Below are 26,582 nucleotides of genomic sequence, written 5' to 3' on the forward strand. Positions count from 1 at the left end.
GAGTCGTTATTATTATAGCTTGATTAAACGAAATTTGACTTCGGTAAAAAGGGGAGATAATTGAACGTAAATGTAAATTAAGAAAGAGAGAAATAAATACGATTCGTGTGAATTATTTTTCACTTTTCTGTTCATTAAAGGAAAATGAACTAAAAATTATATTCATACAATAAGTAATATAGCCTAAGAATTTAACATACGGGATTTTTTTTAGAATAAATCCCTAGTTAACAATTGTGCATACACATTTTTATTAATGTAACCGCATTTAAAAGCATGGCTACGGGTAGCGACCGCGAATCAAGGGGGAGGCGTAGAAATATTGATGATGAACTGTTAGAATTACAAAATGCCAGGCAAATGTTTATTGAAAGGGGCAGACGGGGCTTACATGTTGAGAACCAAAGCACACCTTCACACGACATTAGGCCCGAGGAGGAAAGAGATCAGTCTAAAACTCCTGGCAGAGCTAATCCCAGTGGAAATGAGCAAATACAGGAAAATGGGGTTAAAACTCCAGTTGCAACCAGACTTTCTGAGTCGTTGATAAACAGAGAGCTGTCTGAAATGAGTATTCTGAGAACGCAAAAAGAAACGGAAAATCAAACCAAGGATACTGACGTAAAAGCGAGAGAATTGAAAATAAAAGAATTAGCACTTGTGGAACGCGAACGCAAAAATAAACAGGAAGAGTCCCGTTTAAAACAATATTTTGAGGGAAAGGAATTCGAGTTGAAAATAAAAGAAGCTGAATTCAAACGGAAGTGCATCGAACAAACTGACAGGATTGCCGAACAGGAGTTAAGACTACGAGAAAAAGAAACTTCCTTACTTGAAAGAATAAGTAGAATTGAAAGGAAGTTAGAGTTGAAAGAAGATGATTTGATCTGTAGAGAACGCTTTTTGAGTCAAAAAGAAAGAGAAAGTGGAAGCCCACAAACAAAGACGCCACTTGAGGAAAACAAATATTTAGCTGATATTGAAAGGCGAATAGAAATGCTCGAAAGGGAGAAACATAGTATGGAATTCGAAGATAGCGACAATTTTGTACTACATAGGCAACGTAGCTATCAGGATAACGCTTACGAGAAATTGAACTTGAGCGCATTTTCCGGGGCAGTACCAGTGCCTAAAAATGAAGTCTCGTTCGAAGATCTGAAACTGGAAGTTGACAATGTCAAAGTGATATATTCTCAAAACACAGTAAAACAGAGTCTTAGAAAGGCATTGAGGGGCCAAGCTAAACGCAAAATGCTTCACATGAAACCGGAAGCTACAGTAGAAGAAATAATGTCCGAACTTGATGATAATTTTGGAAACGTCGCAAGTATCGACACCATGCTTTCAAAATTTCTTATGGCGGAACAAGAACAAAATGAGACCATATCCGAATGGGGTTTGCGTATAGAAGAGTTGTTGCTGCATGTTACGAGAAAGACAAGGCTAGACGAACATGAAAAGAAGGATATGTTGCGAAAACGGTTTTGGCGAGGATTACGGAATGAAGAATTGAAAAATGCTACCCGAGTGCATTTTGAAAGTAAATTGACATACGAAGAACTAAAGATTAAGCTACGAGAAGAAGAATTCGAGATACAAATCTCAAAGGACAGAGGGAAGCAGAAGTGTAGTAGAGTTCATCAGAGCGCTCTGAACGCCAAAGACGAAGGCGATGAGTTACTGAAGCAACTTATCAGAAAGATAGAGGATTTAGAGAAAAAGGTTGATGACTTTAAAAACGAGCGAAACCGAGAAAGCGGAGACCATAGAAACAGAGATACTTCCAGACACAGAGGGGGTTCTCGAGGTCATGGACGTGGAAATCACTATGTTCCATATAACCGCAGTAAAAACGAAGCGAGCAATAGGCAAATTACAGAAAGGTCAACAGGCACATCCGAAAATAACAACCATTTAAATGTTTAGACGCCGCTGTTGGGGGTCAAACGGACGGTGTTGAGAGTAGTGACCCGAAAGCAAAGAGATTCACATTATTTGAACGCTTGATTGGTGCGTCAAATGAAGCAGAGGTGTGTGTAAATGGCTTATGCACTAAAGCACTAATTGATACCGGTGCAATGGTAACGACCATAAGTCAGTCTTTCTACGAAAGTTTACGGCCAAAGCCAACACTTCATAGCATTGAAGAGCTATCGGTTACAGGGGCCAATGGTATTGAAATACCATATATTGGTTACATAGAAGTGAGCATTACCATTCCCGACATACTTGAACAAATATTTCATTATGTTCCAGTTCTTGTCGTGAGCGATACAGATTTTAATTTGGCGGTACCAATGATAGTAGGAACCAATGTTCTTCGCTTCTTAAAATCGTTGAAGTGCGAAGACATGTCTCCCATTTGGCAATCGGCAATATCCGCCTTGTCGTCATGCTCGCCTTTAGGAAATGTTGTATCGACGAATAATCGACCAATTGAGATTCAGCCTTATCAGACATTGACATTATCGGGAATGGTACGGAAATCGGACAATGAGTGCATTGCTATCACCGAACCGTCCGAATCTGGTTGCAAAGGGTTAGGCGTCTGTCCACGGGTAGTAAGTCTGGGAAGTGTTGGTACGACAGCCAGAGTGCATGTTCGTGTTTTTAACATTTCAGCCAAGACGATTCAAATAGCGCCTAAATCAGTTCTATGCGAACTACAAGAGGCGAAAGTGCTGCGCAACTGGTCACCGGATTCAGGATGCAAGACAGAAATAACAAGTAAAACTGGACCATCACAGAAAGAAAAAGATGATGTAATCACAGAACTGAAACTAGATTTAAGCCATTTAGAACCTGAAATGCAAGAACCATTGAAAGATTTAGTTTTTGAATTTCGAGATGTATTTTCAAAAGGGCCCCTAGATTTAGGAAGCACCGACATAGTAAAACATAAAATACATCTTGACAATCCAGAACCGTTTAAGGAACCATACCGTAGAGTGCCTCCAGGCCTAGTCAGCGAGGTAAGAGAACATGTACAGGAAATGCTAGACATGGGAGCCATACGACCGTCGAACAGCCCATTTTCATCGAATGTCGTCACAGTGCGAAAGAAAGACGGGTCGATACGATTTTGTCTCGATTTCCGGAAACTAAACAGCCGGACACATAAAGATGCATACGCCCTTCCAAGGATCGACGATACCTTACACCTGTTAGCTGGTTCCCGGTATTTCAGTAAACTTGATTTAAAAGCCGGATATTGGCAAGTGGAAATCGAGGAACAGGATAAGGAGAAAACGGCGTTCCAGGTGGGAAACCTAGGGTTCTACGAATGCAACCGGATGCCGTTTGGGTGCTGCAATGCCCCCGCTACGTTTCAGAGGCTAATGGAGGCATGCATGGGTGAGATGAACCTGCGAGAATGCCTCATATACCTCGATGACGTCATCATATTCTCCGTCGACTTCCGGTCCCACATGTCGCGTCTCAGAGCCTGTTTTGAACGGCTAAGAGAACATAACCTTAAATTAAAGGCATCCAAATGTGACTTCCTGAAAAAGGAAGTTACCTACCTTGGTCACGTGGTGAGCGAAGAAGGGATCAAAACTGACCCATCCAAAACGGAAGCCATCCGCAACTGGAAAGTACCAACCACCATCAAAGAAGTGAGAAGTTTCTTAGGCTTTGCGAGCTATTATCGCAAATTTGTGGAAAATTTTGCTACAATAGCTCGACCATTAAACGACCTGTTGGCTGGGTACGAAAACAAATCGAAAAAACGTCCATTTGTTTGGGGTCAACAACAACAAAAAGCGTTTGAAACGCTCATAGACAAATTATGTACGACGCCTGTTTTGGCCTATGCAAATTACAATAAGCCGTTCATCTTACACACGGACGCATCTTTGAATGGTCTCGGGGCCGTCTTGTATCAGATGCAGGACGACAATACAAAACGGGTTGTCGCATATGCGAGTAGAAGTTTAAAACCGTCGGAGAAAAATTATCACTCGAGCAAACTGGAATTTCTCGCTCTCAAGTGGTCAGTCACGGAAAAATTCCATGACTATCTGTATGGAGTGTCCTTTGAAGTTCTTACAGATAATAACCCCCTAACATATGTAAAAACTACCGCAAAACTGGATGCGTGTGGTCTCCGATGGGAAGCGGCACTATCAAATTATGATTTCTGTATAAAATACAGAAGTGGAAAATCAAATATTGACGCCGATGTGTTGTCAAGACAACCACATGTCGATACCGTTTCGGTGGGAAATAATGTCATACGCGCTGTTCTCGCGGCACATGTTGTTGACGATACACCGATTGCCGCGACGTTCACAGACACACGACACAATCAAACAAAGTGCCAGACATTAAGCACGCATGACTGGGCACACGGTCAAAATGCGGATGATGTTATTTCCCGTGTTAAATCGTTCGTAGAAGGCGGACGTTTTCCCGACATCGTTGACTATAAATGTCAGCCGGAAGCAGTGAAAAAGTACTTACGGCATTTTAAACAGTTACATATATCCAATGGTGTTTTATACCATCGCACTACATCAGAAGAAGATCGCAGTTATCAGATTGTTTTGCCAGAGTCAGCTCGACAAGAAATTTTCCGTGCGTTACACGATGACTTAGGTCACCAGGGGCGTGATAGAACTCTGTCTCTGTGTAAAGAACGCTTTTATTGGCCAGGGATGGCGACAGACGTTGCTTTGTGGGTTAGCAGGTGTGGGAGATGCCTTCGAAGTAAAAGCCCGCCGATCATAGCAACAGGGCTTGTCAATATTGAATCAAGCTATCCGATGGAACTCTTATGCATTGACTACTTGTCACTGGAAGTATCTAAAGGCGGCTACGAGAACGTACTGGTAATTACCGACCATTTTACGCGGTACGCTCAAGCCTTTCCGACGAAAAACCAGACCGCTCGGACCACCGCAAAAGTGTTATTTGAAAATTTCTTCGTGCACTATGGGTTCCCCGAAAAACTACACAGTGACCGTGGACAGAACTTTCTATCAAAAGTAATCCAGAGACTATGTAAGATTGCTGGTGTTAAACGCACGCGTACCACCCCATATCATCCCCAAGGAAATGGCCAATGTGAGCGCTTCAATCAAACTCTCATCAAAATGTTGCGAACACTAGAGTCAGAGCGAAAGTCCGACTGGAAATCAGCAATTTCGGCCTTGGTACACGCATATAATGTAACCAAATGTGAGGTTACGGGATACTCTCCTTACCACCTTATGTTTGGCAGAACACCACGGCTCGCCATTGACGCTGTACTGGGCATTCTAGGTCAACGTGTTGGTGGAGCCTCGCCATCAGAATATATGAGACAACTTGAGCTACATTTAGCCAACGCATACAAATATGCCAACCGATGCGCTCTCGTAAATGCTGATAAGGCTAAACAACGTTACGACATCAGGGTACAGGAGGCGAAATTACTTCCGGGTGACAGGTGTCTACTTCGGAATAACGGAATAAAGGGAAAACACAAGCTGAGTGATATATGGTCTTCTGACGTTTACGTTATTTTAGATCAGCCCAATTTAAGTTTTCCCGTATTTCGCATTCAAAAGGAAAACGGCGATGTGGGCATTAAAACCGTCCACCGGAATCATCTGCTGCCGTGTTCCTTCTTACCGATACAGGAAGTGCAGCGTGTTTCGTCGCCTGAGGTTTCCGACGAGTCCTCCACGGACGTGGATGAACGCGCAGAGAACACGAGTTCCGACAGCCATCAGTCGGAAGTTGAAACAGATACACGACGCTCCAAACGGAAGGAGATACCACGGCGCTGCAGCCAACGTCAGACCCGTCGGCCGGCTTGGTTTACATCCGGGGAGTATAAATTGTGATTGGTGTTGTTATGTATTTGCAATAATGATTAAGTACAGTGACAGCATAAATTTAACATGTGTGGATTTGTATTGGAAAGATACACAGCTGTTAACATTCACGATTGAGTATTTAAATACAAATTAGTGTATTATGTTTTTATTTGTCAAATTGTCATTGTTTTCAAATTGAAAATAAACAGTTGCAAACGAAAACGTTAATATTGTGGTTGTCATTATTTTTTTAACAACGATGCTTTCATAAATATTTTGATCACGAGATTAATCAAACCTCGCTTTACAAGCGATGTTTGAATTTTAATAATGTCGAGGACGACATTTTCTCAGAGAGGGGAAATGTGTTGTAGACGTATTTCATTGTTGTAAATATATTTAGTTCATAAATATATTTATTCTGAATGATATTGAAGTAAATTATTTTTTAAAGGAAACATTGCTCTGATTGTTCAATGGTTGGACAGAGTAGATTTTAACTTTAAATAGGATTAGTAGCGTTCTTTTGTAGTAGTTGATTAGTTTTCAGTATGTAGAGACTGGGTAGAAAGGTGAACTGTTTTTACTAACATTTTAATACGTTAATTGGCTTGTCAAGCATGAGTTTATTCACTCAACCACATCCGTGTGCATGAATGACTATTTCGAATGTCATTCTTTGCATATCATTCATGCTGTCAACCTGTATGTTTATGATATTAAATCATAAATATAATATATTTAGGTAAATATGCATTTTATACATCTTTTATATTCATGTCGGTCGGTTGTATTATTGTAATTATTTTGTTTTAATAGTTGTATTTGTGTATTAATTCAGTTGGTATCTTACCGTCGGAACACATCATTTTATATATAATTTAAATGTATACTTATTATAAGAATGTCATTCTTTGCATATCATTCATGCTGTCAACCTGTATGTTTATGATATTAAATCATAAATATAATATATTTAGAAACCCAAACGTGTTGTTCGAAGAAAGAACCCTAAACGCCCATTCGGCAACATTTGAATATTTCTGTGTTCATGTGGTAGGGAAAACATTGTTGTATACTACAAATTCCCTGTTTTGCTTTTAGGTTGGAGACTACATAAGACTTTGACAGTTGGCGGGAAACCATCATCAACTGGAGAGATGCCGGTAAAAAGATGGCCATAAAACAGTGACCGCTGATTCGCATTGAGTTCTTTCTTACATATTGGATGACCTATGTTTTTTATTGTTTAAATCATTGCGGCTTGGAATGCTCTTTAAGAAAAGGTATGGTTATGGGGGTGTCTACGCGCAAAAGTTTGACTTTATTTTTTGTTAAAGTTATTGCTTTTACATTGAATTTGTGCAGGAAATCTTTTGGTATGTTGTGACCTAAACTAACTTATGATAAAAATGAAATATCATCTGCAAGTGCAAAATATGACTGGGAAAGCAGATTTTTGGTCATTTCTTAGCAAAAGGGAAGAAAATAAGTGCATTAAATGCATGAATTCAGATTATTTGACCTGGAATAGTTGTTTTTCAAGTTGACCCCCCACCCTTATATAGTGGAATAAGGGCTAAATTGCTTTCCGACTTAAATTCAACCGCATATTGGTTGACCGTGTCGCGTTAATGTGTTACATGAAGTTAGAATTCAACGCCAGGGACTCCGTGATCGAGTAACGCAACTAAAACTTTTGCGAAAAGCATGAACATTCAAACAGAGCCCCATTTCACCGACATGGAATGGCAGGCATTTTTACAGTATGGACAGTGCAGCAGATGCTTAACTGAGCCAGCCTTCATATTTAGTACAATCATGAATTGAGCAAGATTTTATCACTTCATATTATTCATAAAAGTACACTTAAAATACATAAATGCATGTTTTTGTTTCATTTTTTTTATCTTTTTCTATTGGGTATTTTGACTTTTTCAGGAAGAGGAATGTCTGCGACTAAGTCAAGGGCCACTGGATACGGGTTGTTGATGGCAAAACAGGTAATAATATCATTTTGTTATCATGTACACAAGCAAATAAGCATATGTATGATGCTTTAGGTGTGAAAGACTGTCATAATCAGGATTGTGGTCACTCACACCCTTGCCGTCATGTAATTCTCCTCGCAGTTTGTATTGATAGTTCCGCGTCCTGACATGTAAAGCTCGTGCTTTGTTGGCAGCTGAAGTTGGCACTTAACAGGGTTATCCTTGTTCCTGAGCATGTATGCAGTACAGCTGAGTTGATTTGCTACTTGTTACCCTACAATTAGCTTGTTTTTGGTATTGTTTTCTCACAATATGCTTATATTCATGGTTCCGGCTTAAAATGGTGTCGCGCCTTACTTAAACATAGGATTGTTATAGCAAGTGTCCCCTTCATCATTTACCTTAGAGGGATTTTTTTGACAAAATTTGGCACTTTCAGCAACTTGTTTTGTTTTTTATTTGGTACATGCTTCTCTCATTCAGTGATTTAATGACAGTATTGTCCTTATTCTTTTTTCTTTGCATAGAAAGGTGACATGAATCATTGATATTTTTTGTGTTGAGAATTCTGCAGGAAGCTGTGTCCCCAAAAGAAGTACTAGAAACCCCTTTCAGGACACTGCCTTGATCTGAACTGCCTTTCTACCCCTGTTACTACATGGAACATCATTGCTAAGCTTATAATGCTTGCCTACATATGTGTTTTTTGTTCAATTTAACTTTTCCTTCCAGCTTAAACCCCCCCCCCCCCCAACAAATGAGCATTGTATTCTTTCGCTTGGTTACAAACTCCCATTTGGACCAGATTGCCACCATAAAAATAGCCTAAAGTACTTATTTTGTGTCTAAAATATGAAAATTTGTATTGTCTTGAACCTCTAAATGAGAGCTGGCAATGCATTTTGACCATCTGCTGCAGTTAAAAGGCACCCATGACATTACATGCTAGAATATTTCATTTGCGGCTGGTAAATAAATGGGCACCGATCGACAAGGCGCTTTCAAGATTTTACACTTTTATTGGTGTGAAATAACAAGTTATTGGAAGCTTATTGATTTCTACACTTCAAAGTATCTTTGATCTCTCATTTTGACTAATTAGTTTATTGTCTTGGATGAAATTGGATTGTTTTTGCTTTGAAATTGGCATTTTTGGGATGATTAAAAAAAAAACACACAAAAAAGACATTATCAAAATTGCTTAGAGTGAAAATATCTAACAAATTCATTCTTTCCCCACCACACATTAGCCCCACTTGCATGTCTTTTTGGTTTGTTTTGGTATTTTATTGCAGATATTGAACACAACAGCTTTAAATCTTAAAGGGGCAGTTAAGCTTTAACAGGCCTAATATCGCCTTCTTCGGACTGAAAACACCCGCGTGTGAAAATATGATACAGAATGGCCAAATGGACAGCTAATCCAGCCAAACTTAATATATTGGTGCAATATGGATGGGATGATAATAATATGAAAGAAAAACACATTTCAGTAAAAATAAATTTCTCTAAACTAACTTATGATAAAAATGAAATATCATCTGCAAGTGCAAAATATGACTGGGAAAGCAGATTTTTGGTCATTTCTTAGCAAAAGGGAAGAAAATAAGTGCATTAAATGCATGAATTCAGATTATTTGACCTGGAATAGTTGTTTTTCAAGTTGACCCCCCACCCTTATATAGTGGAATAAGGGCTAAATTGCTTTCCGACTTAAATTCAACCGCATATTGGTTGACCGTGTCGCGTTAATGTGTTACATGAAGTTAGAATTCAACGCCAGGGACTCCGTGATCGAGTAACGCAACTAAAACTTTTGCGAAAAGCATGAACATTCAAACAGAGCCCCATTTCACCGACATGGAATGGCAGGCATTTTTACAGTATGGACAGTGCAGCAGATGCTTAACTGAGCCAGCCTTCATATTTAGTACAATCATGAATTGAGCAAGATTTTATCACTTCATATTATTCATAAAAGTACACTTAAAATACATAAATGCATGTTTTTGTTTCATTTTTTTATCTTTTTCTATTGGGTATTTTGACTTTTTCAGGAAGAGGAATGTCTGCGACTAAGTCAAGGGCCACTGGATACGGGTTGTTGATGGCAAAACAGGTAATAATATCATTTTGTTATCATGTACACAAGCAAATAAGCATATGTATGATGCTTTAGATGTGAAAGACTGTCATAATCAGGATTGTGGTCACTCACACCCTTGCCGTCATGTAATTCTCCTCGCAGTTTGTATTGATAGTTCCGCGTCCTGACATGTAAAGCTCGTGCTTTGTTGGCAGCTGAAGTTGGCACTTAACAGGGTTATCCTTGTTCCTGAGCATGTATGCAGTACAGCTGAGTTGATTTGCTACTTGTTACCCTACAATTAGCTTGTTTTTGGTATTGTTTTCTCACAATATGCTTATATTCATGGTTCCGGCTTAAAATGGTGTCGCGCCTTACTTAAACATAGGATTGTTATAGCAAGTGTCCCCTTCATCATTTACCTTAGAGGGATTTTTTTTGACAAAATTTGGCACTTTCAGCAACTTGTTTTGTTTTTTATTTGGTACATGCTTCTCTCATTCAGTGATTTAATGACAGTATTGTCCATATTCTTTTTTCTTTGCATAGAAAGGTGACATGAATCATTGATATTTGTTGTGTTGAGAATTCTGCAGGAAGCTGTGTCCCCAAAAGAAGTACTAGAAACCCCTTTCAGGACACTGCCTTGATCTGAACTGCCTTTCTACCCCTGTTACTACATGGAACATCATTGCTAAGCTTATAATGCTTGCCTACATATGTGTTTTTTGTTCAATTTAACTTTTCCTTCCAGCTTAAACCCCCCCCCCCCCCAACAAATGAGCATTGTATTCTTTCGCTTGGTTACAAACTCCCATTTGGACCAGATTGCCACCATAAAAATAGCCTAAAGTACTTATTTTGTGTCCAAAATATGAAAATTTGTATTGTCTTGAACCTCTAAATGAGAGCTGGCAATGCATTTTGACCATCTGCTGCAGTTAAAAGGCACCCATGACATTACATGCTAGAATATTTCATTGGCGGCTGGTAAATAAATGGGCACCGATCGACAAGGCGCTTTCAAGATTTTACACTTTTATTGGTGTGAAATAACAAGTTATTGGAAGCTTATTGATTTCTACACTTCAAAGTATCTTTGATCTCTCATTTTGACTAATTAGTTTATTGTCTTGGATGAAATTGGATTGTTTTTTGCTTTGAAATTGGCATTTTTGGGATGATTAAAAAAAAACACACAAAAAAGACATTATCAAAATTGCTTAGAGTGAAAATATCTAACAAATTCATTCTTTCCCCACCACACATTAGCCCCACTTGCATGTCTTTTTGGTTTGTTTTGGTATTTTATTGCAGATATTGAACACAACAGCTTTAAATCTTAAAGGGGCAGTTAAGCTTTAACAGGCCTAATATCGCCTTCTTCGGACTGAAAACACCCGCGTGTGAAAATATGATACAGAATGGCCAAATGGACAGCTAATCCAGCCAAACTTAATATATTGGTGCAATATGGATGGGATGATAATAATATGAAAGAAAAACACATTTCAGTAAAAATAAATTTCTCTTATAAACTAACTTATGATAAAAATGAAATATCATCTGCAAGTGCAAAATATGACTGGGAAAGCAGATTTTTGGTCATTTCTTAGCAAAAGGGAAGAAAATAAGTGCATTAAATGCATGAATTCAGATTATTTGACCTGGAATAGTTGTTTTTCAAGTTGACCCCCCACCCTTATATAGTGGAATAAGGGCTAAATTGCTTTCCGACTTAAATTCAACCGCATATTGGTTGACCGTGTCGCGTTAATGTGTTACATGAAGTTAGAATTCAACGCCAGGGACTCCGTGATCGAGTAACGCAACTAAAACTTTTGCGAAAAGCATGAACATTCAAACAGAGCCCCATTTCACCGACATGGAATGGCAGGCATTTTTACAGTATGGACAGTGCAGCAGATGCTTAACTGAGCCAGCCTTCATATTTAGTACAATCATGAATTGAGCAAGATTTTATCACTTCATATTATTCATAAAAGTACACTTAAAATACATAAATGCATGTTTTTGTTTCATTTTTTTATCTTTTTCTATTGGGTATTTTGACTTTTTCAGGAAGAGGAATGTCTGCGACTAAGTCAAGGGCCACTGGATAAGGGTTGTTGATGGCAAAACAGGTAATAATATCATTTTGTTATCATGTACACAAGCAAATAAGCATATGTATGATGCTTTAGGTGTGAAAGACTGTCATAATCAGGATTGTGGTCACTCACACCCTTGCCGTCATGTAATTCTCCTCGCAGTTTGTATTGATAGTTCCGCGTCCTGACATGTAAAGCTCGTGCTTTGTTGGCAGCTGAAGTTGGCACTTAACAGGGTTATCCTTGTTCCTGAGCATGTATGCAGTACAGCTGAGTTGATTTGCTACTTGTTACCCTACAATTAGCTTGTTTTTGGTATTGTTTTCTCACAATATGCTTATATTCATGGTTCCGGCTTAAAATGGTGTCGCGCCTTACTTAAACATAGGATTGTTATAGCAAGTGTCCCCTTCATCATTTACCTTAGAGGGATTTTTTTGACAAAATTTGGCACTTTCAGCAACTTGTTTTGTTTTTTATTTGGTACATGCTTCTCTCATTCAGTGATTTAATGACAGTATTGTCCTTATTCTTTTTTCTTTGCATAGAAAGGTGACATGAATCATTGATATTTGTTGTGTTGAGAATTCTGCAGGAAGCTGTGTCCCCAAAAGAAGTACTAGAAACCCCTTTCAGGACACTGCCTTGATCTGAACTGCCTTTCTACCCCTGTTACTACATGGAACATCATTGCTAAGCTTATAATGCTTGCCTACATATGTGTTTTTTGTTCAATTTAACTTTTCCTTCCAGCTTAAACCCCCCCCCCCCCCAACAAATGAGCATTGTATTCTTTCGCTTGGTTACAAACTCCCATTTGGACCAGATTGCCACCATAAAAATAGCCTAAAGTACTTATTTTGTGTCCAAAATATGAAAATTTGTATTGTCTTGAACCTCTAAATGAGAGCTGGCAATGCATTTTGACCATCTGCTGCAGTTAAAAGGCACCCATGACATTACATGCTAGAATATTTCATTGGCGGCTGGTAAATAAATGGGCACCGATCGACAAGGCGCTTTCAAGATTTTACACTTTTATTGGTGTGAAATAACAAGTTATTGGAAGCTTATTGATTTCTACACTTCAAAGTATCTTTGATCTCTCATTTTGACTAATTAGTTTATTGTCTTGGATGAAATTGGATTGTTTTTGCTTTGAAATTGGCATTTTTGGGATGATTAAAAAAAAACACACAAAAAAGACATTATCAAAATTGCTTAGAGTGAAAATATCTAACAAATTCATTCTTTCCCCACCACACATTAGCCCCACTTGCATGTCTTTTTGGTTTGTTTTGGTATTTTATTGCAGATATTGAACACAACAGCTTTAAATCTTAAAGGGGCAGTTAAGCTTTAACAGGCCTAATATCGCCTTCTTCGGACTGAAAACACCCGCGTGTGAAAATATGATACAGAATGGCCAAATGGACAGCTAATCCAGCCAAACTTAATATATTGGTGCAATATGGATGGGATGATAATAATATGAAAGAAAAACACATTTCAGTAAAAATAAATTTCTCTTATAACTAACTTATGATAAAAATGAAATATCATCTGCAAGTGCAAAATATGACTGGGAAAGCAGATTTTTGGTCATTTCTTAGCAAAAGGGAAGAAAATAAGTGCATTAAATGCATGAATTCAGATTATTTGACCTGGAATAGTTGTTTTTCAAGTTGACCCCCCCACCCTTATATAGTGGAATAAGGGCTAAATTGCTTTCCGACTTAAATTCAACCGCATATTGGTTGACCGTGTCGCGTTAATGTGTTACATGAAGTTAGAATTCAACGCCAGGGACTCCGTGATCGAGTAACGCAACTAAAACTTTTGCGAAAAGCATGAACATTCAAACAGAGCCCCATTTCACCGACATGGAATGGCAGGCATTTTTACAGTATGGACAGTGCAGCAGATGCTTAACTGAGCCAGCCTTCATATTTAGTACAATCATGAATTGAGCAAGATTTTATCACTTCATATTATTCATAAAAGTACACTTAAAATACATAAATGCATGTTTTTGTTTCATTTTTTTATCTTTTTCTATTGGGTATTTTGACTTTTTCAGGAAGAGGAATGTCTGCGACTAAGTCAAGGGCCACTGGATAAGGGTTGTTGATGGCAAAACAGGTAATAATATCATTTTGTTATCATGTACACAAGCAAATAAGCATATGTATGATGCTTTAGGTGTGAAAGACTGTCATAATCAGGATTGTGGTCACTCACACCCTTGCCGTCATGTAATTCTCCTCGCAGTTTGTATTGATAGTTCCGCGTCCTGACATGTAAAGCTCGTGCTTTGTTGGCAGCTGAAGTTGGCACTTAACAGGGTTATCCTTGTTCCTGAGCATGTATGCAGTACAGCTGAGTTGATTTGCTACTTGTTACCCTACAATTAGCTTGTTTTTGGTATTGTTTTCTCACAATATGCTTATATTCATGGTTCCGGCTTAAAATGGTGTCGCGCCTTACTTAAACATAGGATTGTTATAGCAAGTGTCCCCTTCATCATTTACCTTAGAGGGATTTTTTTGACAAAATTTGGCACTTTCAGCAACTTGTTTTGTTTTTTATTTGGTACATGCTTCTCTCATTCAGTGATTTAATGACAGTATTGTCCTTATTCTTTTTTCTTTGCATAGAAAGGTGACATGAATCATTGATATTTGTTGTGTTGAGAATTCTGCAGGAAGCTGTGTCCCCAAAAGAAGTACTAGAAACCCCTTTCAGGACACTGCCTTGATCTGAACTGCCTTTCTACCCCTGTTACTACATGGAACATCATTGCTAAGCTTATAATGCTTGCCTACATATGTGTTTTTTGTTCAATTTAACTTTTCCTTCCAGCTTAAACCCCCCCCCCCCCCCAACAAATGAGCATTGTATTCTTTCGCTTGGTTACAAACTCCCATTTGGACCAGATTGCCACCATAAAAATAGCCTAAAGTACTTATTTTGTGTCCAAAATATGAAAATTTGTATTGTCTTGAACCTCTAAATGAGAGCTGGCAATGCATTTTGACCATCTGCTGCAGTTAAAAGGCACCCATGACATTACATGCTAGAATATTTCATTGGCGGCTGGTAAATAAATGGGCACCGATCGACAAGGCGCTTTCAAGATTTTACACTTTTATTGGTGTGAAATAACAAGTTATTGGAAGCTTATTGATTTCTACACTTCAAAGTATCTTTGATCTCTCATTTTGACTAATTAGTTTATTGTCTTGGATGAAATTGGATTGTTTTTGCTTTGAAATTGGCATTTTTGGGATGATTAAAAAAAAACACACAAAAAAGACATTATCAAAATTGCTTAGAGTGAAAATATCTAACAAATTCATTCTTTCCCCACCACACATTAGCCCCACTTGCATGTCTTTTTGGTTTGTTTTGGTATTTTATTGCAGATATTGAACACAACAGCTTTAAATCTTAAAGGGGCAGTTAAGCTTTAACAGGCCTAATATCGCCTTCTTCGGACTGAAAACACCCGCGTGTGAAAATATGATACAGAATGGCCAAATGGACAGCTAATCCAGCCAAACTTAATATATTGGTGCAATATGGATGGGATGATAATAATATGAAAGAAAAACACATTTCAGTAAAAATAAATTTCTCTTATAAACTAACTTATGATAAAAATGAAATATCATCTGCAAGTGCAAAATATGACTGGGAAAGCAGATTTTTGGTCATTTCTTAGCAAAAGGGAAGAAAATAAGTGCATTAAATGCATGAATTCAGATTATTTGACCTGGAATAGTTGTTTTTCAAGTTGACCCCCCACCCTTATATAGTGGAATAAGGGCTAAATTGCTTTCCGACTTAAATTCAACCGCATATTGGTTGACCGTGTCGCGTTAATGTGTTACATGAAGTTAGAATTCAACGCCAGGGACTCCGTGATCGAGTAACGCAACTAAAACTTTTGCGAAAAGCATGAACATTCAAACAGAGCCCCATTTCACCGACATGGAATGGCAGGCATTTTTACAGTATGGACAGTGCAGCAGATGCTTAACTGAGCCAGCCTTCATATTTAGTACAATCATGAATTGAGCAAGATTTTATCACTTCATATTATTCATAAAAGTACACTTAAAATACATAAATGCATGTTTTTGTTTCATTTTTTTATCTTTTTCTATTGGGTATTTTGACTTTTTCAGGAAGAGGAATGTCTGCGACTAAGTCAAGGGCCACTGGATAAGGGTTGTTGATGGCAAAACAGGTAATAATATCATTTTGTTATCATGTACACAAGCAAATAAGCATATGTATGATGCTTTAGGTGTGAAAGACTGTCATAATCAGGATTGTGGTCACTCACACCCTTGCCGTCATGTAATTCTCCTCGCAGTTTGTATTGATAGTTCCGCGTCCTGACATGTAAAGCTCGTGCTTTGTTGGCAGCTGAAGTTGGCACTTAACAGGGTTATCCTTGTTCCTGAGCATGTATGCAGTACAGCTGAGTTGATTTGCTACTTGTTACCCTACAATTAGCTTGTTTTTGGTATTGTTTTCTCACAATATGCTTATATTCATGGTTCCGGCTTAAAATGGTGTCGCGCCTTACTTAAACATAGGATTGTTATAGCAAGTGTCCCCTTCATCATTTACCTTAGAGGGATTTTTTTGACAAAATTTGGCACTTTCAGCAACTTGTTTTGTTTTTTATTTGGTACATGCTTCTCTCATTCAGTGATTTAATGACAGTATTGTCCTTATTCTTTTTTCTTTGCATAGAAAGGTGACATGAATCATTGATATTTGTTGTGTTGAGAATTCTGCAGGAAGCTGTGTCCCCAAAAGAAGTACTAGAAACCCCTTTCAGGACACTGCCTTGATCTGAACTGCCTTTCTACCCCTGTTACTACATGGAACATCATTGCTAAGCTTATAATGCTTGCCTACATATGTGTTTTTTGTTCAATTTAACTTTTCCTTCCAGCTTAAACCCCCCCCCCCCCCCAACAAATGAGCATTGTATTCTTTCGCTTGGTTACAAACTCCCATTTGGACCAGATTGCCACCATAAAAATAGCCTAAAGTACTTATTTTGTGTCCAAAATATGAAAATTTGTATTGTCTTGAACCTCTAAATGAGAGCTGGCAATGCATTTTGACCATCTGCTGCAGTTAAAAGGCACCCATGACATTACATGCTAGAATATTTCATTGGCGGCTGGTAAATAAATGGGCACCGATCGACAAGGCGCTTTCAAGATTTTACACTTTTATTGGTGTGAAATAACAAGTTATTGGAAGCTTATTGATTTCTACACTTCAAAGTATCTTTGATCTCTCATTTTGACTAATTAGTTTATTGTCTTGGATGAAATTGGATTGTTTTTGCTTTGAAATTGGCATTTTTGGGATGATTAAAAAAAAACACACAAAAAAGACATTATCAAAATTGCTTAGAGTGAAAATATCTAACAAATTCATTCTTTCCCCACCACACATTAGCCCCACTTGCATGTCTTTTTGGTTTGTTTTGGTATTTTATTGCAGATATTGAACACAACAGCTTTAAATCTTAAAGGGGCAGTTAAGCTTTAACAGGCCTAATATCGCCTTCTTCGGACTGAAAACACCCGCGTGTGAAAATATGATACAGAATGGCCAAATGGACAGCTAATCCAGCCAAACTTAATATATTGGTGCAATATGGATGGGATGATAATAATATGAAAGAAAAACACATTTCAGTAAAAATAAATTTCTCTTATAGGTTACAATACACTAAATACTTTTGGTGTTCAATGCTATACCCTCTAAAAACAAAATCTTCATTTATTTGAAGACACAATTCTCTGTACGGGCACTTGCCATGACTTTATTTTTGAATATTTCTGTGTTCATGTGGTAGGGAAAACATTGTTGTATACTACAAATTCCCTGTTTTGCTTTTAGGTTGGAGACTACATAAGACTTTGACAGTTGGCGGGAAACCATCATCAACTGGAGAGATGCCGGTAAAAAGATGGCCATAAAACAGTGACCGCTGATTCGCATTGAGTTCTTTCTTACATATTGGATGACCTATGTTTTTTATTGTTTAAATCATTGCGGCTTGGAATGCTCTTTAAGAAAAGGTATGGTTATGGGGGTGTCTACGCGCAAAAGTTTGACTTTATTTTTTGTTAAAGTTATTGCTTTTACATTGAATTTGTGCAGGAAATCTTTTGGTATGTTGTGACCTAAACTAACTTATGATAAAAATGAAATATCATCTGCAAGTGCAAAATATGACTGGGAAAGCAGATTTTTGGTCATTTCTTAGCAAAAGGGAAGAAAATAAGTGCATTAAATGCATGAATTCAGATTATTTGACCTGGAATAGTTGTTTTTCAAGTTGACCCCCCACCCTTATATAGTGGAATAAGGGCTAAATTGCTTTCCGACTTAAATTCAACCGCATATTGGTTGACCGTGTCGCGTTAATGTGTTACATGAAGTTAGAATTCAACGCCAGGGACTCCGTGATCGAGTAACGCAACTAAAACTTTTGCGAAAAGCATGAACATTCAAACAGAGCCCCATTTCACCGACATGGAATGGCAGGCATTTTTACAGTATGGACAGTGCAGCAGATGCTTAACTGAGCCAGCCTTCATATTTAGTACAATCATGAATTGAGCAAGATTTTATCACTTCATATTATTCATAAAAGTACACTTAAAATACATAAATGCATGTTTTTGTTTCATTTTTTTATCTTTTTCTATTGGGTATTTTGACTTTTTCAGGAAGAGGAATGTCTGCGACTAAGTCAAGGGCCACTGGATAAGGGTTGTTGATGGCAAAACAGGTAATAATATCATTTTGTTATCATGTACACAAGCAAATAAGCATATGTATGATGCTTTAGGTGTGAAAGACTGTCATAATCAGGATTGTGGTCACTCACACCCTTGCCGTCATGTAATTCTCCTCGCAGTTTGTATTGATAGTTCCGCGTCCTGACATGTAAAGCTCGTGCTTTGTTGGCAGCTGAAGTTGGCACTTAACAGGGTTATCCTTGTTCCTGAGCATGTATGCAGTACAGCTGAGTTGATTTGCTACTTGTTACCCTACAATTAGCTTGTTTTTGGTATTGTTTTCTCACAATATGCTTATATTCATGTTTCCGGCTTAAAATGGTGTCGCGCCTTACTTAAACATAGGATTGTTATAGCAAGTGTCCCCTTCATCATTTACCTTAGAGGGATTTTTTTGACAAAATTTGGCACTTTCAGCAACTTGTTTTGTTTTTTATTTGGTACATGCTTCTCTCATTCAGTGATTTAATGACAGTATTGTCCTTATTCTTTTTTCTTTGCATAGAAAGGTGACATGAATCATTGATATTTGTTGTGTTGAGAATTCTGCAGGAAGCTGTGTCCCCAAAAGAAGTACTAGAAACCCCTTTCAGGACACTGCCTTGATCTGAACTGCCTTTCTACCCCTGTTACTACATGGAACATCATTGCTAAGCTTATAATGCTTGCCTACATATGTGTTTTTTGTTCAATTTAACTTTTCCTTCCAGCTTAAACCCCCCCCCCCCCCCCAACAAATGAGCATTGTATTCTTTCGCTTGGTTACAAACTCCCATTTGGACCAGATTGCCACCATAAAAATAGCCTAAAGTACTTATTTTGTGTCCAAAATATGAAAATTTGTATTGTCTTGAACCTCTAAATGAGAGCTGGCAATGCATTTTGACCATCTGCTGCAGTTAAAAGGCACCCATGACATTACATGCTAGAATATTTCATTGGCGGCTGGTAAATAAATGGGCACCGATCGACAAGGCGCTTTCAAGATTTTACACTTTTATTGGTGTGAAATAACAAGTTATTGGAAGCTTATTGATTTCTACACTTCAAAGTATCTTTGATCTCTCATTTTGACTAATTAGTTTATTGTCTTGGATGAAATTGGATTGTTTTTGCTTTGAAATTGGCATTTTTGGGATGATTAAAAAAAAACACACAAAAAAGACATTATCAAAATTGCTTAGAGTGAAAATATCTAACAAATTCATTCTTTCCCCACCACACATTAGCCCCACTTGCATGTCTTTTTGGTTTGTTTTGGTATTTTATTGCAGATATTGAACACAACAGCTTTAAATCTTAAAGGGGCAGTTAAGCTTTAACAGGCCTAATATCGCCTTCTTCGGACTGAAAACACCCGCGTGTGAAAATATGATACAGAATGGCCAAATGGACAGCTAATCCAGCCAAACTTAATATATTGGTGCAATATGGATGGGATGATAATAATATGAAAGAAAAACACATTTCAGTAAAAATAAATTTCTCTTATACTAACTTATGATAAAAATGAAATATCATCTGCAAGTGCAAAATATGACTGGGAAAGCAGATTTTTGGTCATTTCTTAGCAAAAGGGAAGAAAATAAGTGCATTAAATGCATGAATTCAGATTATTTGACCTGGAATAGTTGTTTTTCAAGTTGACCCCCCACCCTTATATAGTGGAATAAGGGCTAAATTGCTTTCCGACTTAAATTCAACCGCATATTGGTTGACCGTGTCGCGTTAATGTGTTACATGAAGTTAGAATTCAACGCCAGGGACTCCGTGATCGAGTAACGCAACTAAAACTTTTGCGAAAAGCATGAACATTCAAACAGAGCCCCATTTCACCGACATGGAATGGCAGGCATTTTTACAGTATGGACAGTGCAGCAGATGCTTAACTGAGCCAGCCTTCATATTTAGTACAATCATGAATTGAGCAAGATTTTATCACTTCATATTATTCATAAAAGTACACTTAAAATACATAAATGCATGTTTTTGTTTCATTTTTTTATCTTTTTCTATTGGGTATTTTGACTTTTTCAGGAAGAGGAATGTCTGCGACTAAGTCAAGGGCCACTGGATAAGGGTTGTTGATGGCAAAACAGGTAATAATATCATTTTGTTATCATGTACACAAGCAAATAAGCATATGTATGATGCTTTAGGTGTGAAAGACTGTCATAATCAGGATTGTGGTCACTCACACCCTTGCCGTCATGTAATTCTCCTCGCAGTTTGTATTGATAGTTCCGCGTCCTGACATGTAAAGCTCGTGCTTTGTTGGCAGCTGAAGTTGGCACTTAACAGGGTTATCCTTGTTCCTGAGCATGTATGCAGTACAGCTGAGTTGATTTGCTACTTGTTACCCTACAATTAGCTTGTTTTTGGTATTGTTTTCTCACAATATGCTTATATTCATGGTTCCGGCTTAAAATGGTGTCGCGCCTTACTTAAACATAGGATTGTTATAGCAAGTGTCCCCTTCATCATTTACCTTAGAGGGATTTTTTTGACAAAATTTGGCACTTTCAGCAACTTGTTTTGTTTTTTATTTGGTACATGCTTCTCTCATTCAGTGATTTAATGACAGTATTGTCCTTATTCTTTTTTCTTTGCATAGAAAGGTGACATGAATCATTGATATTTGTTGTGTTGAGAATTCTGCAGGAAGCTGTGTCCCCAAAAGAAGTACTAGAAACCCCTTTCAGGACACTGCCTTGATCTGAACTGCCTTTCTACCCCTGTTACTACATGGAACATCATTGCTAAGCTTATAATGCTTGCCTACATATGTGTTTTTTGTTCAATTTAACTTTTCCTTCCAGCTTAAACCCCCCCCCCCCCCCCCAACAAATGAGCATTGTATTCTTTCGCTTGGTTACAAACTCCCATTTGGACCAGATTGCCACCATAAAAATAGCCTAAAGTACTTATTTTGTGTCCAAAATATGAAAATTTGTATTGTCTTGAACCTCTAAATGAGAGCTGGCAATGCATTTTGACCATCTGCTGCAGTTAAAAGGCACCCATGACATTACATGCTAGAATATTTCATTGCGGCTGGTAAATAAATGGGCACCGATCGACAAGGCGCTTTCAAGATTTTACACTTTTATTGGTGTGAAATAACAAGTTATTGGAAGCTTATTGATTTCTACACTTCAAAGTATCTTTGATCTCTCATTTTGACTAATTAGTTTATTGTCTTGGATGAAATTGGATTGTTTTTGCTTTGAAATTGGCATTTTTGGGATGATTAAAAAAAAACACACAAAAAAGACATTATCAAAATTGCTTAGAGTGAAAATATCTAACAAATTCATTCTTTCCCCACCACACATTAGCCCCACTTGCATGTCTTTTTGGTTTGTTTTGGTATTTTATTGCAGATATTGAACACAACAGCTTTAAATCTTAAAGGGGGCAGTTAAGCTTTAACAGGCCTAATATCGCCTTCTTCGGACTGAAAACACCCGCGTGTGAAAATATGATACAGAATGGCCAAATGGACAGCTAATCCAGCCAAACTTAATATATTGGTGCAATATGGATGGGATGATAATAATATGAAAGAAAAACACATTTCAGTAAAAATAAATTTCTCTTATAACTAACTTATGATAAAAATGAAATATCATCTGCAAGTGCAAAATATGACTGGGAAAGCAGATTTTTGGTCATTTCTTAGCAAAAGGGAAGAAAATAAGTGCATTAAATGCATGAATTCAGATTATTTGACCTGGAATAGTTGTTTTTCAAGTTGACCCCCCACCCTTATATAGTGGAATAAGGGCTAAATTGCTTTCCGACTTAAATTCAACCGCATATTGGTTGACCGTGTCGCGTTAATGTGTTACATGAAGTTAGAATTCAACGCCAGGGACTCCGTGATCGAGTAACGCAACTAAAACTTTGCGAAAAGCATGAACATTCAAACAGAGCCCCATTTCACCGACATGGAATGGCAGGCATTTTTACAGTATGGACAGTGCAGCAGATGCTTAACTGAGCCAGCCTTCATATTTAGTACAATCATGAATTGAGCAAGATTTTATCACTTCATATTATTCATAAAAGTACACTTAAAATACATAAATGCATGTTTTTGTTTCATTTTTTTATCTTTTTCTATTGGGTATTTTGACTTTTTCAGGAAGAGGAATGTCTGCGACTAAGTCAAGGGCCACTGGATACGGGTTGTTGATGGCAAAACAGGTAATAATATCATTTTGTTATCATGTACACAAGCAAATAAGCATATGTATGATGCTTTAGGTGTGAAAGACTGTCATAATCAGGATTGTGGTCACTCACACCCTTGCCGTCATGTAATTCTCCTCGCAGTTTGTATTGATAGTTCCGCGTCCTGACATGTAAAGCTCGTGCTTTGTTGGCAGCTGAAGTTGGCACTTAACAGGGTTATCCTTGTTCCTGAGCATGTATGCAGTACAGCTGAGTTGATTTGCTACTTGTTACCCTACAATTAGCTTGTTTTTTGGTATTGTTTTCTCACAATATGCTTATATTCATGGTTCCGGCTTAAAATGGTGTCGCGCCTTACTTAAACATAGGATTGTTATAGCAAGTGTCCCCTTCATCATTTACCTTAGAGGGATTTTTTTGGACAAAATTTGGCACTTTCAGCAACTTGTTTTGTTTTTTATTTGGTACATGCTTCTCTCATTCAGTGATTTAATGACAGTATTGTCCTTATTCTTTTTTCTTTGCATAGAAAGGTGACATGAATCATTGATATTTGTTGTGTTGAGAATTCTGCAGGAAGCTGTGTCCCCAAAAGAAGTACTAGAAACCCCTTTCAGGACACTGCCTTGATCTGAACTGCCTTTCTACCCCTGTTACTACATGGAACATCATTGCTAAGCTTATAATGCTTGCCTACATATGTGTTTTTTGTTCAATTTAACTTTCCTTCCAGCTTAAACCCCCCCCCCCCCCCAACAAATGAGCATTGTTATTCTTCGCTTGGTTACAAACTCCCATTTGGACCAGATTGCCACCATAAAAATAGCCTAAAGTACTTATTTTGTGTCCAAAATATGAAAATTTGTATTGTCTTGAACCTCTAAATGAGAGCTGGCAATGCATTTTGACCATCTGCTGCAGTTAAAAGGCACCCATGACATTACATGCTAGAATATTTCATTGGCGGCTGGTAAATAAATGGGCACCGATCGACAAGGCGCTTTCAAGATTTTACACTTTTATTGGTGTGAAATAACAAGTTATTGGAAGCTTATTGATTTCTACACTTCAAAGTATCTTTGATCTCTCATTTTGACTAATTAGTTTATTGTCTTGGATGAAATTGGATTGTTTTTGCTTTGAAATTGGCATTTTTGGGATGATTAAAAAAAAACACACAAAAAAGACATTATCAAAATTGCTTAGAGTGAAAATATCTAACAAATTCATTCTTTCCCCACCCACACATTAGCCCCACTTGCATGTCTTTTGGTTTGTTTTGGTATTTTATTGCAGATATTGAACACAACAGCTTTAAATCTTAAAGGGCAGTTAAGCTTAACAGGCCTAATATCGCCTTCTTCGGACTGAAAACACCCGCGTGTGAAAATATGATACAGAATGGCCAAATGGACAGCTAATCCAGCCAAACTTAATATATTGGTGCAATATGGATGGGATGATAATAATATGAAAGAAAAACACATTTCAGTAAAAATAAATTTCTCTTATACTAACTTATGATAAAATGAAATATCTCTGCAAGTGCAAATATGACTGGGAAAGCAGATTGTTTGGTCATGTCTTAGCAAAAGGGAGAAGAAAATAAGTGCATTAAATGCATGAATTCAGATTATTTGACCTGGAATAGTTGTTTTTCAAGTTGACCCCCCCCCCCACCCTTATATAGTGGAATAAGGGCTAAATTGCTTTCCGACTTAATTCAACCGCATATTGGTTGACCGTGTTCGCGTTAAGTGTTACATGAAGTTAGAGAATTCAACGCCAGGGACTTCCGTGATCGAGTAACGCAACTAAAACTTTTGCGAAAAGCATGAACATTCAAACAGAGCCCCCATTTCACGACATGGAATGGCAGGCATTTTTACAGTATGGACAGTGCAGCAGATCTTAACTGAGCCAGCCTTCATATTTAGTACAATCATGGAATTGAGCAAGATTTTATCACTTCATATATTCATAAAAGTACACTTAAAATACATAAATGCATGTTTTTGTTTCATTTTTTTTTATCTTTTTCTATTGGGTATTTTGACTTTTTCAGGAAGAGGAATGTCTGCGACTAAGTCAAGGGCCACTGGATAAGGGTTTGTGATGCAAAACAGGTAATAATATCATTTTGTTATCATGTACACAAGCAATAAGCATATGTATGATGCTTTAGGTGTGAAAGACTGTCATAATCAGGATTGTGGTCACTCACACCCTGCCGTCATGTAATTCTCCTCGCAGTTTGTATTGATAGTTCCGCGTCCTGACATGTAAAGCTCGTGCTTTGTTGGCAGCTGAAGTTGGCACTTAACAGGGTTATCCTTGTTCCTGAGCATGTATGCAGTACAGCTGAGTTGATTTGCTACTGTTACCCTACAATTAGCTTGTTTTGGTATTGTATTGTTTCTCACAATATGCTTATATTCATGGTTCCGGCTTAAATGGTGTCGCGCCTTACTTAACATAGGATTGTTATAGCAAGTGTCCCTAGTGTCCCCTTCATCATTTACCTTAGAGGGATTTTTTGAAAAATTTGGCACTTTCAGCAACTTGTTTTTGTTTTTTATTTGGTACATGCTTCTCTCATTCAGTGATTTAATGACAGTATTGTCCTTATTCTTTTTCCTTGCATAGAAAGGTGACATGAATCATTGATATTTGTTGTGTTGAGAATTCTGCAGAAGCTGTGTCCCCAAAAGAAGTACTAGAAACCCCTTTCAGGACACTGCCTTGATCTGAACTGCCTTTCTACCCCTGTTACTACATGGAACATCATTGCTAAGCTATAATGCTTGCCTACATATGTGTTTTTTGTTCAATTTAACTTTTCCTTCCAGCTTAACCCCCCCCCAACAAATGAGCATTGTATTCTTTCGCTTGGTTACAAACTCCCATTTGGACCAGATTGCCACCATAAAAATAGCCTAAAGTACTTATTTTGTGTCCAAAATGAAATTTGTATTGTCTTGAACCTCTAATGAGAGCTGGCAATGCATTTTGACCATCTGCTGCAGTTAAAAGGCACCCATGACATTACATGCTAGAATATTTCATTGGCGGCTGGTAAATAAATGGGCACCGATCGACAAGGCGCTTTCAAAGATTTTACACTTTTATTGGTGTGAAATAACAAGTTATTGGAAGCTTATTGATTTCTACACTTCAAAGTATCTTTGATCTCTCATTTTGACTAATTAGTTTTTTGTCTTGGATGAAATTGGATTGTTTTTGCTTTGAAATTGGCATTTTTGGGATGATTAAAAAACAACACAAAAAAGACATTATCAAATTGCTTAGAGTGAAAATATCTAACAAATTCATTCTTTCCCCACACCACACATTAGCCCCACTTGCATGTCTTTTTGGTTTGTTTGGTATTTTATTGCAGATATTGAACACAACAGCTTTAAATCTTAAAGGGGCAGTTAAGCTTTAACAGGCCTAATATCGCCTTTCTTCGGACTGAAAAACACCCGCGTGTGAATATGATACAGAATGGCCAATGGACTAATCCAATCCAGCCAAACTAATATATT

At 37.6% G+C, this 26,582-nt stretch overlaps 1 protein-coding gene across 45 annotated transcripts in view; it reads left to right on the top strand.

Annotated features, from left to right (window-relative positions):
* LOC127841595 (glycoprotein-N-acetylgalactosamine 3-beta-galactosyltransferase 1-like) overlaps window positions 1-25,146 on the top strand; it is a 53,173-nt gene extending 28,027 nt beyond the window's left edge. Inside the window, exons 6-14 of one of the 45 annotated variants that reach the window (XR_008031130.1) lie at window positions 6,909-6,970; window positions 7,746-7,807; window positions 9,853-9,914; window positions 11,964-12,025; window positions 14,073-14,134; window positions 16,183-16,244; window positions 17,930-17,991; window positions 22,985-23,046; window positions 25,100-25,130. The gene's annotated coding sequence lies outside the window, so the exon portion shown is untranslated. Of the gene's footprint in view, window positions 1-6,908; window positions 6,971-7,745; window positions 7,808-9,852; window positions 9,915-11,963; window positions 12,026-14,072; window positions 14,135-16,182; window positions 16,245-17,929; window positions 17,992-20,874; window positions 20,956-22,984; window positions 23,047-25,099 lie in introns of those variants that run through there. The other 44 variants (XR_008031142.1, XR_008031131.1, XR_008031137.1 and 41 more) reach the window with 44 other exon arrangements.
* The last annotated feature ends 1,436 nt before the right edge of the window (window positions 25,147-26,582 follow it).

Source organism: Dreissena polymorpha, chromosome 8 (assembly GCF_020536995.1).
Source record: "Dreissena polymorpha isolate Duluth1 chromosome 8, UMN_Dpol_1.0, whole genome shotgun sequence".
Classification (NCBI taxonomy): Eukaryota; Metazoa; Mollusca; class Bivalvia; order Myida; family Dreissenidae; genus Dreissena; species Dreissena polymorpha.